The sequence below is a fragment of the Lissotriton helveticus genome, chromosome 3_1 (assembly GCF_964261635.1).
Source record: "Lissotriton helveticus chromosome 3_1, aLisHel1.1, whole genome shotgun sequence".
Classification (NCBI taxonomy): Eukaryota; Metazoa; Chordata; class Amphibia; order Caudata; family Salamandridae; genus Lissotriton; species Lissotriton helveticus.
In genome coordinates this window covers 1,835,354,893-1,835,369,284 of record NC_136061.1, presented here as the reverse complement: position 1 = coordinate 1,835,369,284, position 14,392 = coordinate 1,835,354,893, and the positions used below count along the sequence as shown (strand labels likewise).

Below are 14,392 nucleotides of genomic sequence, written 5' to 3'. Positions count from 1 at the left end.
TATACCACGTTGAACACAACGCTCAATAAAATTATACTCCTTATAATATCCCTGGTGTTTTCAGGTCCCAAACTCGTGATATTTGAGAAGCACCAAGAGTGCATAAATAAGATTTTAGGTATTGCATAAAAAAATGTGGATTATATTGAAGAGCTAAATTAAAACACCAAAGCTGCAACAGAAAAATAAAATGTTTTTAATTACCGGAATGAGTGCTGCTCACTTTAATCTCCGTGCGAGAAGAACTTGTTTCATATATTAAGGCTTGGTCCCGCCTTGAGCCAGCACCGTATGTGAGAGCGCCGAGTTTTGCCCGAACTCGGACCACCCAGCAGTATCCGCGAAAGCAAAAGAACAAAAGGCTGCCACCGGAGACCGAACTTCGGAAAGGTCCTCAGCTTGCCTCAAAGTGGTTTAATGCGAGGGATTACGGACTAATTAATCTGCAGCACTTAACATAAAGCATCACCCACCAAAGGAATGACATCTGAAGGCAAACATCGGACTATGTAAACCAACATGCACCTGTAGCAATCATCAGCCCTTTCGAGGTGACCACTAGAGGGCGAAAAGCTTCAAGTAGCTCGAATGGCGAGTGCTTTTGTTTAGCCGTTTGGATGCTGTGGCTTCTCTCTCCCCCGAAGGTCATAGCAATGACCGAAATGCATTGGGATATTTAAAACGCCAAAGCTGCAACTGAAAAATAAAATGTTTTTAATTACCGGAATGAGTGCTGCTCACTTTACTCTCCGTGCGAGAAGAACTTGTTTCATATATATATATATATATATATATTCACTGAAAAAACCATAGGTTTTAGGCCTTATATAGTTAGGAATTAGCATTTAAAAAACCATTGAAATTCCTCCTATATAGTTAGTTGGACTAACTATATTTGGCGCACCTGCAATCCACTGCTGATGATGTCACATATTACATCATTCATGACATGGTCAGTGACATCACTGATATCTCAAATGACATCACTGATGACATCACTGATGACATCTCATTTGACATCACTGATGACATCATCCAGTGACTGTGTTTTTCTGTAAAGTTTAAATATGTTTTACATATTGAAGAAAGAGTGGATGTATAAGTGTCTGGATGAAGGATTTAGTAGGTGCGTGACTGACTGTATGAGTGAGTGATTAAATGTGTCTTACTGAATGCAGAGGTTAGTGACTAAACTGTGTGAATGTGTGCATCAGTATGTCTGTTGTTGTGTAAGCTGCTGCATGCTTTGATCAGTAGCTATATGAGTGGCTATATGGGTTATTGATTGGTTGCCCAAGTATTTGTATGGGAGACTGAGTGTGTGTGTGGCTGGCTGGGAGGTGTGTGACTCTGTGCAGATCAATTTGTACTTGTATCAGTGATTGTATAAGAGAGTAAGTATGTGTTAGTATATGTTTGAATAAGTAAGGTGTTGTGTGTATAACTGTATAGATGAGGAAATGGAAGTGTGATTGATTGTTTCATGACTGACTAGGTGTGTGAGTAACTCCAAGGATGAGTGGCAGTGTGCGAGTGTCTGCATAGGTGTATGAGTGCATATGATAGTGTTGCATTGATGAGGGACTGTATGTATGAGTGATTGTATGGGTGAATGAGTAGATGTGTGAGTAGACCTAGGAATCAGTGAGTGCCTATGTAGTAACTGGTATTGGTGTGTCAATGGTTTCAAGAATGGTAGTCTGTATTTAACACTGGGTGTATCAAAGGTTATATTAGAGTGTGAGGAGGTGCATCGTATTATCACATGAATGATGTCATCAGTGATGTCAAATGAGATGTCATCAGTGATGTCATCAGTGATGTCACTGACCATGTCATGAATGATGTAATATGTGACATCATCAGCAGTGGATTGCGGGTGCGCCAAATATAGTTAGTCCAACTAACTATATAGGAGGAATTTCAATGGTTTTTTAAATGCTAATTCCTAACTATATAAAGCCTAAAACCTATGGGTTTTCAGTGAATTTCAAAGGTTTTTTTAAATGCTAATTCCTAACTATATAAGGCCTAAAACCTATGGTTTTTTCAGTGAATTTCAAAGGTTTTTTAAATGCTAATTCCTAACTATATAAGGCCTAAAACCTATGTTTTTTTCAGTGAATTTCAAAGGTTTTTTAAATGCTAATTCCTAACTATATAAGGCCTAAAACCTATGTTTTTTTCAGTGAATTTCAAAGGTTTTTTAAATGCTAATTCCTAACTATATAAGGCCTGAAACCTATGGTTTTTTCATTGAATTTGCAAGGTTTTTAAAATGCTAATTCTATTAGCGGATAACGTTTAAATATGTTAATATCCTTATGGGACCACCTGAGCAGCCCTAAGGATCCAATTTTTGGCCCAGCCCTAGGGCACTCACTTTGCAGCGTGCCTGGAAACTCCGCTAGACCAGCTGGGCCACACAGTACTTTCTTGCACTCACCGGTACAGAGGAGGCACTCCTCAGGTGCAGCGGGGCTCTTCTCCTGTGGCTCGCCTTCTCCTCTCCGCCGGCAGCTGCGGGACTCTCCCACAGGGACGTAGCTAGAGCTTGTGACGCCCCGGGCTATCCCTCAGATTGCCGCCCCTTGGGGAAAAAGGACGGTGAGCACTTCAAAGCTTTCCATGTAACTTTATCACAAGTGGGAGAGGGGGTATTTAATTAAAGCACTGCTCTATTTTCATTTAAATTGTGAAAAGTCAGCACATCTTTAATGCTAAGTCACATTTCAAAAAAAGGCCCAGTACATTTTATGTTCCGGCCCATATGGTAACAAGCCTACTCTAATTATGGGTCTCCTCAACGGCCCGAAAGCGCTTGGATGCCTGGCTTCACCTTGGGGGTGCCCAGGAGTGGACATCTCACAGGAAAGCCAGGAAGGGTTCCACAGCGATATGAATACAGCGCTACAAGACATATGGGTAGAAGGCGCTATATAAACACATTTACATCTAATTAGTGTGCCGTTGTGCATGTTGAACGTTTGAACAAAAATAAAAACTATGGTCAACTTGGCACGGCCTTATTTGGGAGCTTTGACAATGCTTGTGTGGAAATCAAAGATGTAATCTCGACAAAAGGATGATGCTTATTGAAGGCAAATTTTAACCTATACTATCAAATGTGATTTTTTTTTTATTTGGTTGTATTCCTCCGTGTTTATATTAGAGCATCATTGAAATAAGTTGTCTCTTTCTGAAAAGATGTTTTTTTTTTGCTGGCTCTTTCTGTGAGATGCTGGAGCATCCATTATTGCACCAATACACAAGGGCAGAGAAAAAGAACACAGTTGCGTTAAATGGCATAACTTAAAAACGTGTTTTTCTCAGTGATACTAAAGTGAAGTTCGACTTTCCTAATCTTTTGCATCCGGCACTGCTGCTGCCAGATCTTATTCAAAACAGATTTGGTTTCTTCTTTCCGAACAGCAGCAGATTTTTTTCTTTCCCATGTTTAATTGGCAACCCAATTTTCAATCTGCAGCAGCGAATTCATTACATTCCAGAATCCGGCAGCTCAAAATTTAATAATTGTTACTGTCAGTTGTAGAAAATGGCACATGCGGCATTAAAGGGTTGCAGCAAGTATGAGCAAGATAAGATGTATGAGCAAGATAAGTCACTGTTCGAGAGTAGAATGAACTCTGAAACACACCGGTTGGACGCTTAAGGACTCGTACCGGCTGGAGCTTGGAGGCTTAGCTTCTCCCTTAAAATACAATAAAGCCCCGATCCCGTCCTTCAGGGGGATTACACTAGAGCACGTTCTGTCAAAGAAGTGTTTTTAAAGGCCTACTTTTCACACACAGGGCGAGCTGACCTTGTAGCGCACGACTAATTTGAGGGCACACATAATGAATAACTTCTATTTAAGTGTTTGTTTTGGGTGGGTGTTGAAAGAATGTGACCTTGTGGATTATGTTCAGTTATGGTAGGCAGCATTTTTTTTCCTCCATTACTGCTTCCCAGGAATGCGAGCAGCTGCCAGGGCGAGTGAAAAAGTACTTGCTGTAAAGTGAGAAAATATGTCCCGACCTGTAAATAGTTATTAAACATCATTTTAAATATAGAGCGATTCCAATTCGAAGGGTGTAGCCAAGTATTTATAACTATGTTTTTGTAAACATTTGATTAAACTACCTTCTTATACAGAGAGCGGTGTATGGCCATCCATTTCACTATATGCATTTTCAGGTTTTTAGCCTTCGAATTTCATACAAGTAAAAGTCGCGCCCAATGATAACAGGCATTTAAAATGTTGATGTCCCAATATGCACAAACACTACGGTAATGTGCTATTCCACTACAGATATGAAAATTACTTTTTATTAAAATATATTTTCCCCCATCATGTTATGTACCTCTCTCGTTTCGGTCAATATGGTTATTTGTGCTTGTTCAGATGGCTCTGTTTACTCCTTCGTGTGTGGAAAGAAACCCCTAAGACCTTCTGCTACCCGCATGTCAGGAAAACTCCAGCAGCCATTGTGCGCACATTCTGCCACCCAAAGGTCATACAGGTTCATGTGGGATAATCTCTTGCGTTACTACAGCGTGTCCTCAGCATAATTTTTGGGACCACATCACCTGCTTTTCCCGGGGCTCCCTCAGCACACGGGAGCCCCGCACCAGCCGGCAGCATCACCCGGTCTCCCCCTCGGCACGGGAGACCGGATAATTTATGGAACCATATCACCTGCTTTTCCCGGGGCTCCCTCAGCACACGGGAGCCCCGCACCAGCCGGCAGCATCACCCGGTCTCCACCTTGGCACGGGAGACCGGATAATTTATGGAACCAGATCACCTGCTTTTCCCAGGGCTCCCTGAGCACACGGGAGCCCCGCACCAGCCGGCAGCATCACCCGGTCTCCCCCTCGGCACGGGAGACCGGCGGGCACATCAAGGGCTTCCCCCAGGCAGGGGGAAGCGGAAACCACGTCCTCCCGGCCCCACCCACAACCAGGCGGCGGCCATCTTGAGGCAGCTTGGGCCGCGGCGGTGATCTGGGGGTAAAACGAGGGGTGAGCACCCTCGAAATTAAAATAAAACATTAAAATAAAAGAGAGAAGCCCCCCAAGCTCCCCCCCAAATTTTTTTCCTGAAAAATCGCGGGGTGCGCACACGGTGCGCGCTTACAGATATATAACTGTTTTCTCTTTTAATTCTCTCAGGAACCACTGGAGGGATTTACACTATTTTACCAAAAGCGTGATCTGCGTACCAGACGCTACCATTTTGACAAGTTTGGTGTAATTCCCTTCAGCGGTTCAAGCTGTAGTCGTGTCTAAAGGTCCTATGGAAATTAACATGGGGAAAACACGTTTTGGGACCCCCCTTTTTTCTCAGCCCCCACTTGACTAATCTCCCCCCCCCCCAAACTTTCAGGGAAGGAGCGGAGCGAGCCATCTTCTTTGAGAAATTTGCGAAGATTCATCAACCAGCGCCAAAGTTATTCCCAATAGAATGTTGGGGATTTCCTATGGAAACTAGGTCCTAACTATAGATACCTACAGGCGACCGCCAGTAGGTAATATATATATATATATATCATAACCACCGTCTCCTCCCGCAATCGCTCTCACTACGATCACGCTGTGGACACAGACACGGACCAAAGTTTCAGATGCTGATTAGATTTATTCAGCTGTCGCCATAACGTTTCGGCACAAAGCCTTGATCACATGACAGCGTAACCATATTTTACGTAAAGTGCACAGTGCTGTTTCGTGATTGGTCTATTATACATAAAAATAGAGAAAAGACTCTGTCACATTTCACCCGTACCTACAATCACAAGTTCGAACTACTAGTAAATAAAAATACCTTGTTGCAGTGCATAGTTACGTTATAATACATTCATATATATATACACACTTGTGATTAAAAATCATGGGTTAAATCCCGGTTCGAATTTGTAACATATTGATACGATTGCAATTGCAGAATTATGGGATAAATCCCTTTGTTGAATCATTGCACCAACATTATTTTCTCGTTCTTTCCCTTTTTGTAGTATCCCTACTGATCCCAATACGTGAAAAGTGCATAATTGCGCTATAAAATTTATGTAAACAAACTTTTTTTGGAGTAGGACTGAGCTTCGAATTCTAAGTCCACTAATTTTATCTATTCTGTCTCGGCTTCCAGTGTAGTTTTCCCTTCATATTGTATGCTCATTTAGTTTTATATTCCTCACAGTCTTTTCATTAATCATCACTTGCTATTGTTATGATAGGCTGAACATTTGGCAATTGCAAAACTCCTAATTTGTTTTTTGTTTTTGAGCATATCGCACTTCCTTCTAATGCAGACACCTGAGTCATTGTATACAGTATGTCTAAGTTGTTACCATGGAATGCATTCCTTAGGAATATTTACTTATATGTATTTCATCAATGATATAACCTTAAAACCATAAATATAATAAGATCCATTAAAATACATTTGTCACTATACATAAATAGAAACGTATTTGAAATTCATTTATATACAATATTGTAAACATTAATGGATATTCCTTAGAGCTTTACTTCATAAATAAGGATTCTGATTTTTTCTATCCTAGTGGAGACATGTGTATAAATCCTCTGTGAGGTTCAATCCCCCTGGCTGTTTGCTGTTGAATTTTAGAATATAATTGGTTTCCATTTTGCGCAATTTTGCCTCTCTATTTCCTTCCCTCCTGCTTTCTGTTATAGCATCCACCACGTAATATATCAGTTCTTTATTGTTACTCTGATGATGTGTTTTAAAGTGGCGAGCCACCGGGTAGGTATTGTCCTGTGTGGTTATTGCCCTTAGATGTTCCAATATTCTTCTGTGAACGGGGAGCTTGGTGCTCCCCACATATCAGTTTGCAGGGGCATTATATATATATATATATATTACCTACTGGCGGTCGCCAGTAGGTATATATAGTTAGGATTTTTTCTCTATGGGTTTTTTGAAAATTCTATGTCTAATAACTTTGGCGTTTGTGGACGGAATTGGCTGAAATTTTCAGGAAAATGGCACATTTTGTTTCTGAGCATCCCTTGAAAATTTGGGGGGGGTTCGTCAAGGGGGGGCCGAGAAAAAAGGGGGGTCCCAAAACGTGTTTTTAACATTGAGTTTTCCATAGGGCGGTTGGCCTCACTTTTAGCCCGAACGGCTGAATGGATTTGCACGAAACTTGGCAAAATTGTAGGGACTGGTAGCCCGATGTGCCTTTTGTAGGTCTCAATATATGTGCTCCAGTGGATTTTGAGAAATTAACGTTTAAAAAAAGATATATATCTGTAACAGCGGACCTGGCAGCGTCCCAGGACGCGTACTTTACGCGCAACGGAGCTTTGTGAAGCGAAGCTGATTGGTTCTCCGGCGTCTGTCAACATTCCAAACAGTCCGTAGCGGCCGCCATCTTGTCTCTCGGTAGGATCGAGAGACAAGAGGAGGCCAAAGCGAAGGGGCAAATGACCATAAGGGGGCATAGTACATTGTCGCTCACCCCCTAGGTTTGATGTGGAGGTTTTAAAAGGGCCCCGCGGGGCAAAAAAAAATAAAAAAAATAATAATCGAACAGCTGAATGGATTTGCACGAAACTTGGCAAAATTGTAGGGACTGGTAGCCCGATGTGCCTTTGCTAGATCTCAATATATGTGCTCCAGTGGATTTTGAGAAATTAACGTTCAAAAAAAGATATATATCTGTAACAGCGCACCGCTTCGCGTACTTTTCGCGTTACGGAGCTTTGCGAAGCGAAGCTGATTGGCTCTCCGGTGTCTGTAAACATTCCAAACAGTCCGTAGCGGCCGCCATCTTGTCTCTCGGTAGGATCGAACAGCTGAATGGATTTGCACGAAACTTGGCAAAATTGTAGGGACTGGTAGCCCGATGTGCCTTTGCTAGGTCTCAATATATGTGCTTCAGTGCATTTTGAGAAATTAACGTTCAGAAACAAGATATATATCTGTAACAGCGCTCCGCTTCGCGGAGATAAAATTATATGTGTATTACCTAGCTGTTGCTAACACCAGTTAGCGACGGCTAGTAGAAGATAGCGACCATCTTGGGCCCCACTTTGCATGTGAGTGATATTTATCACTAATGACATGCAAAGTGGGCATGCCAAGATGTTAGCGACTGGAAACAGTCGCTAACATCGCTATCTCCTATTATCAACTTTTGGAAATATTCGAGATAAGCGCGAATATCTCCAAAAGCTACCACCTGCCCTGAGCAGTTCTTAGCCATGTTATCCAATGGGAGGTGGATAACATGGCTAAGAGCATTAGCTCGGTAATGCATGAATATCGCTGAGTTTTCAGCGATATTAATGCATTGCGGTCGTTTTTTATCGTATTTCCGATAAACCTTGATAATAGCAAGGTTTATCTGCGATAATTTCTGACGGTAAAAAAATCGTTGCTAAGCATCGTTAGGGATAAATATCGCTTAACTTTGGTAATATGCCCCAACGTCTGTTAACGTTCGATTCGAAGGAAATCAGGAAGTGTTGAAAAACATTGTCTGCGCCATCTTGTCTTTTTTCAAATGCCACACTTTTGTCGTGCACGGCAGCCATTTTAGATGCCTTGACCAGACCCACTCTGTGCACGCTGTCGATCCTTAGCATGGCTCCCCACCCTCGCAAGCATCTCCCCCAGGCAGTGGTCACCCCCGCTCTCTGTCTTATGCATGGGTAATAAACCTCCCCCCATCTGAGCTGCTCTTCCCTGAGAATCACACCCTGTGCCCGCCCGACACCTCCCTTTCGCCCTATTCACTACCGCACCCTCTGATACTCCTTTTCCTCTGTGTCCGATTGTCCAGGCTGGTCCTAGGGTATCAGCTAGCCCTGCAGATGTAGTTTATGGCCACAGCTGTAAAGAATCACCCCTCTTCAAAGGAGTTATAGTAGATCAAGGCCCACACTCGATGAGATCCGTCACAGCAGAAGCGTTGCTATTATCTGAAAACCATCCTGTATTGTGATTGGGGAGGGGACCGAGCCTGAAGCGGAAGATTCCAGGGATGACTCTTTGTACATCAAAGTTTTTACAATTATGTGTCACATTAAAAATATATAGCACTCCGACAAAGTAGTAAGATTATAAAACTTTAATAATTTATAAATATATACAAGAAAACAAAAATAGTAATAACATATAAACATTTTTAGGGAAAAACAACGAAGTAGCGGTCGGCTGTGCGAATAGTCCCAACGCAGCACAACGTCCAGATTTCCGGCGTGGGGCGTCGCGGGGGGTGGGTCATCAGTAGCAAACTGTTGTGCGAATAGTTCCAAGGCAGCAGAACGCGCTGAAATCTAGATGACACTAAAGTGATGTCTAGTAAGTTGCCACCCAGCAAATAACGGCATGGGGCGTCGCGGGGGGTGGGTCATCAGTAGCAAACTGTTGCGCGAATAGTTCCAAGGCAGCAGAACGATGGCACCAAGGTGATGTCCAGTAAGTTGCCGCACTGGTTTTGGTATCCTACAATGCTGCTCCGAATAACGGCGCGGGGCGCCCCGGGGGAGGCGGTGAACGGGCCTGTCCAGGTGGAGTGTCATCTGTTGTAGTGGGGCGCCCCTTTACCGTTTCAGTTGCCATTCCGTCCGTTTTTGGTCCACTGTGTCAAAAGCCGCAATTCAGCTGAGTTGCGCCCACTCTTGCGGTGCAGCGATAGGCGGCTGTCACAGGACTCTCAAAATGGCGGCAGGCGGTTTCCTTTTTGGGCCTGGTCCACTGAAATGGCCCTGGGACACCTTGGAAATCGGGCGCTTGTCTGCTAGGTCTTGGACCCCATTCTCGAAAGCGTCCCCTCCGCCTTGAGAATTCATCAAAAGTTTTGGGGGCTCCGACTCCTGCAAGCTTCTGGTGGGGAGCGGCTGCCATGATTGCTCGCGGAATGACCACGACTGAGCTACGAGATGGTGGTGCTCTCATGCTGACGCCAGCTTCAGTCTGAAACATCCAGAAACAAGGTGGGGCTTTCATCGTTTGGGAAAAAAAAAAAGTTTTCATCCAATGAAAAGTGTTGTTTTTAGGTCACATGATCAAGCCTTCCATCATTAGGAAACCAAAAGTAAAATGAACCAATGAAAAGTTTTATAAACAAGTCACATGACCTGTTATGCGGCATAGGGTGTAAAATGCGGAGAAAATACGTTGGCACGTGAGGCGGCGTCAGTAGCGGACCGATGTGCGAATAGGCCGAAGGCAACACAACGCGCCAAGATCCGGATGGCACCGAGGTGGTGTCCAGCAAGTTGCAGCACTGGTGTGGCCATCCTACAATGCTGAAAGTCGGCGTGGGGCGCCCCGTTGGCACGTGAGGCGGCGTCAGTAGCGGACCGATGTGCGAATAGGCCGAAGGCAACACAACGCGCCAAGATCCGGATGGCACCGAGGTGGTGTCCAGCAAGTTGCAGCACTGGTGTGGCCATCCTACAATGCTGAAAGTCGGCGTGGGGCGCCCCGTTGGCACGTGAGGCGGCGTCAGTAGCGGACCGATGTGCGAATAGGCCGAAGGCAACACAACGCGCCAAGATCCGGATGGCACCGAGGTGGTGTCCAGCAAGTTACAGCACTGGTGTGGCCATCCTACAATGCTGAAAGTCGGCGTGGGGCGCCCCGTTGGCACGTGAGGCGGCGTCAGTAGCGGACCGATGTGCGAATAGGCCGAAGGCAACACAATGCGCCAAGATCCGGATGGCACCGAGGTGGTGTCCAGCAAGTTGCAGCACTGGTGTGGCCATCCTACAATGCTGAAAGTCGGCGTGGGGCGCCCCGTTGGCCTGTGAGTTTGCGTCAGTAGCGGACCGATGTGCGAATAGGCCGAAGGCAGCACAACGCGCCAAGATCCGGATGGCACCGAGGTGGTGTCTAGTAAGTTGCCGCACTGGTGTGGCCATCCAACAATGCTGAAAGTCGGCGTGGGGCGCCCCGTTGGCATGTGAGTTTGCGTCAGTAGCGGACCGATGTGCGAATAGGCCGAAGGCAGCACAACGCGCCAAGATCCGGATGGCACCGAGGTGGTGTCTAGTAAGTTGCCGCACTGGTGTGGCCATCCAACAATGCTGAAAGTCGGCGTGGGGCGCCCCGTTGGCCTGTGAGTTTGCGTCAGTAGCGGACCGATGTGCGAATAGGCCGAAGGCAGCACAACGCGCCAAGATCCGGATGGCACCGAGGTGGTGTCTAGTAAGTTGCCGCACTGGTGTGGCCATCCTACAATGTTGAAAGTCGGCGTGGGGCGCCCCGTTGGCCTGTGAGATGGCGTCAGTAGCGGACCGATGTGCGAATAGGCCGAAGGCAGCACAACGCGCCAAGATCCGGATGGCACCGAGGTGGTGTCTAGTAAGTTGCCGCACTGGTGTGGCCATCCTACAATGTTGAAAGTCGGCGTGGGGCGCCCCGTTGGCCTGTGAGATGGCGTCAGTAGCGGACCGATGTGCGAATGGGGCCAAAGGCAGCGCAACAATATTTTCTGAATAGAAGACACCACAAGGCGCTGAGATGCCAAGATCCGGATGGCACCGAGGTGGTGTCTAGTAAGTTGTCGCACTTCTGTGGCCATCCTACAATGTTGAAAGTCGGCGTGGGGCGCCCCGTTGGCCTGTGAGATGGCGTCAGTAGCGGACCGATGTGCGAATGGGGCCAAAGGCAGCGCAACAATATTTTCTGATTTGAAGACACCACAAGGCGCTGAGATGCCAAGATCCGGATGGCACCGAGGTGATGTCTAAGTTGCGGACCGATGTGCGAATGGGGCCAAAGGTAGCGTAACAAGATTTTCTGTATGGAAGATACCACTAGGCGTTGAGATGCCAAGATTCGGATGGCACCGAGGTGATGTCTAGCAAGTTGTGCCACTGGTGTGGCCATCGTACAATGGTAAAAGTCGGCGTGGGGCGCCCTATTGGCCTGTGAGATGGTGTCAGTAGCGGACTGATGTGCAAATGGGGCCAAAGGCAGCGCAACAATATTTTCTGACTGACACCACAAGGCGCTGAGATGCCAAGATCCGGATGGCACCGAGGTGATGTCTAAGTTGCGGACTGATGTGCGAATGGGGCCAAAGGCAGCGTAACAATATTTTCTGTATGGAAGATACCACTAGGCGTTGAGATGCCAAGATTCGGATGGCACCGAGGTGATGTCTAGCAAGTTGGTGTGGTCATCCTACAATGCTGAAACTCGGCGTGGGTCACCCCATTAGCCTGTGAGAAGGCGTCAGTAGCGGACCGATGTGCGAATAGGCCGAAGGCAGCACAACGCGCCAAGATCCGGATGTCACCGTGGTGGTTTCATAGTTGAGAGGCTCTTCATCTGCAGTGGGGCGCCGAGATCCGGATGGCACCGAGGTGATGTCTAGCAAGTTGCTGTACTGGTGTGGTCATCCTACAATGCTGAAATGTAGTGGGGCGCCCATTTACCGTTTCAGTTGCCATTCAGCTGAGTTTCGGCTGCTCTTGATGCTACAGCGACAGGCGGCTGCAAGAGGACTCTCAAAATGGCGGCCTGTTCTTTGGATTTGGGCCTGGTCCACTAAAATGGCCCTGGGACACCTTAGAACTTGGACGCTCGATTTTTTTTTCCTTTCCTGTACATGCAAAAAAAGGTAAATGCCCGGTACGTTACACGCTTCATCTGCCACGATGAACTCTCCAGAGGAACCGAAAAAAAATATAGTTGTGGTAACTATACCATGCATCGTCATATGGAGAGGTGGCACCAATTAATTATAGTGCTGCATAAAAGAGAGATTTGGAGGAGAACCCCTGACCTGCTAGTACATTCATCAAAGAAGTGGCACTGAGAGCTTCAGAGGCAAGGGAAACGGTCCCAAATATTTAGAAGAACTTTGGAAAGATTAAAATGACATGTTTAGATTGTGGTAAATTAATTTCATGTGGACAGATGAGTGTTACTCTAATAAATACAGCATATGAACATCATCATAGTCGATGGTTGGTAGAGACATTTTGACTATATCCTGGACCTGCCCGTCCTCGCCCAAAATGGCGCCCGAATAAATGGGACTCGTAACTCCTTGTTGTGTACTGGTTGCAGAACCTTGAAATCACGAGATACGTATGCAGTTTTGAAGCACATGGCGGGCGGGGACGAGAATTGATTGAATATTTCGACATCCCTATTGATATTAAGTTCTGATGTGTTATTGATTACTGTACTGTTGAAAGTTCGAATTAACGTCACCCATGGTACTTGCCCGCAAATGTATATCTAGATAATTTTATTGTAACTGGCCCTGTCGTATTTTAATTATAAAATGTACGTCCACCGATTCCGTAACTGTTAGACACCTTAGTTCTTGCAACCTAATGGCCCGCCCGTTACGTTCCTCTACAGTGTAAATGTCTATTCATCATATACGATTACAGTTTGCTCCGTGGCAGGCCCACGTGGTTATAGGCTCGTATTTGTATAATGAAATTTTCACAATAAAGGTTTTTAAAAGAAAACATGGTAGTAGTATATACATTGGTAAAGTTTTTAATAATAGTCACTGTTTTAGAATCATTAAAAGGCAAGTGAAATAAAGCAGACCAATTACATGAAGGGTAAAAGGTATAATACGAAGGAACGCAGTAAAGATAAATGGTCAAGGGCTGTTGTGTTTTCTATTCCTGCAACATAAAGTGATCGATAAGAATCTCATATTCAGGCGTATCGGCGACTAAGACAGCAGGTCGACCCTCTTTTGCTCAACGGCTCCGTCATGGGACGAAGAAACGCTCTTTTTCTCGAAAAAAGAATATATTTTACTTGCAGGACAGTTGTAAAATTTCCGGGAAAGTACATTAGCCTGGAACATTATAACATATATTTAAGAAAAAATAATGTTCGGAAGTAATTAAAAGCGTAATTTTTAGGTGATATGACCAAGGCTTTCATCATTAGAATAAGAAAAGTAAAATGAACCAATGAAAAGTTTTATTAACAAGTCACATGACTTGTTATGCTTACGTTACGCGCTGCGCGCCCCGGATGACTTCCGGATGCGCTAACGCGGCGCGTCATATGACGCATTACGCGACAACGCAGGTCCAGAATATAGTCAAAATGTCTCCACCAACCAGCGGTCGAAACACAACCCCTTTCAGCAGGCTAAATAGTTCTGTTAAATGACAACAGAAGGGACAGGCAACAAGAACCATCAGTCAAAGAGGGGAGGGCTAGTTCTTCTCTACCGGGTTACATTGGGGCGCTACCGGAACTGATCGAATTGGTAGTCTACAGTGTTTCTGGATGTTTCAGACTGAAGCTGGGGTTAGCATGAGAGCAGCACCATTTCGTAGCTCCGTCGTGGCCATTCCGCAACCAATCATGGCAGCCGCTCTTTATCGTTATTTTGGGCGGGGTGGGTGGCGGAGCCGAGCT

At 45.4% G+C, this 14,392-nt stretch overlaps 1 protein-coding gene across 1 annotated transcript in view; it reads right to left on the bottom strand.

Annotated features, from left to right (window-relative positions):
- The window catches only part of LOC144823881 (mucin-2-like), a 1,553,567-nt gene extending 1,548,765 nt beyond the window's left edge, over positions 1-4,802 (bottom strand). The window contains exon 1 of the mRNA XM_078682769.1: positions 4,365-4,802. The gene's annotated coding sequence lies outside the window, so the exon portion shown is untranslated. The remainder of the gene's footprint in view (positions 1-4,364) is intronic.
- Positions 4,803-14,392: the final 9,590 nt, after the last annotated feature.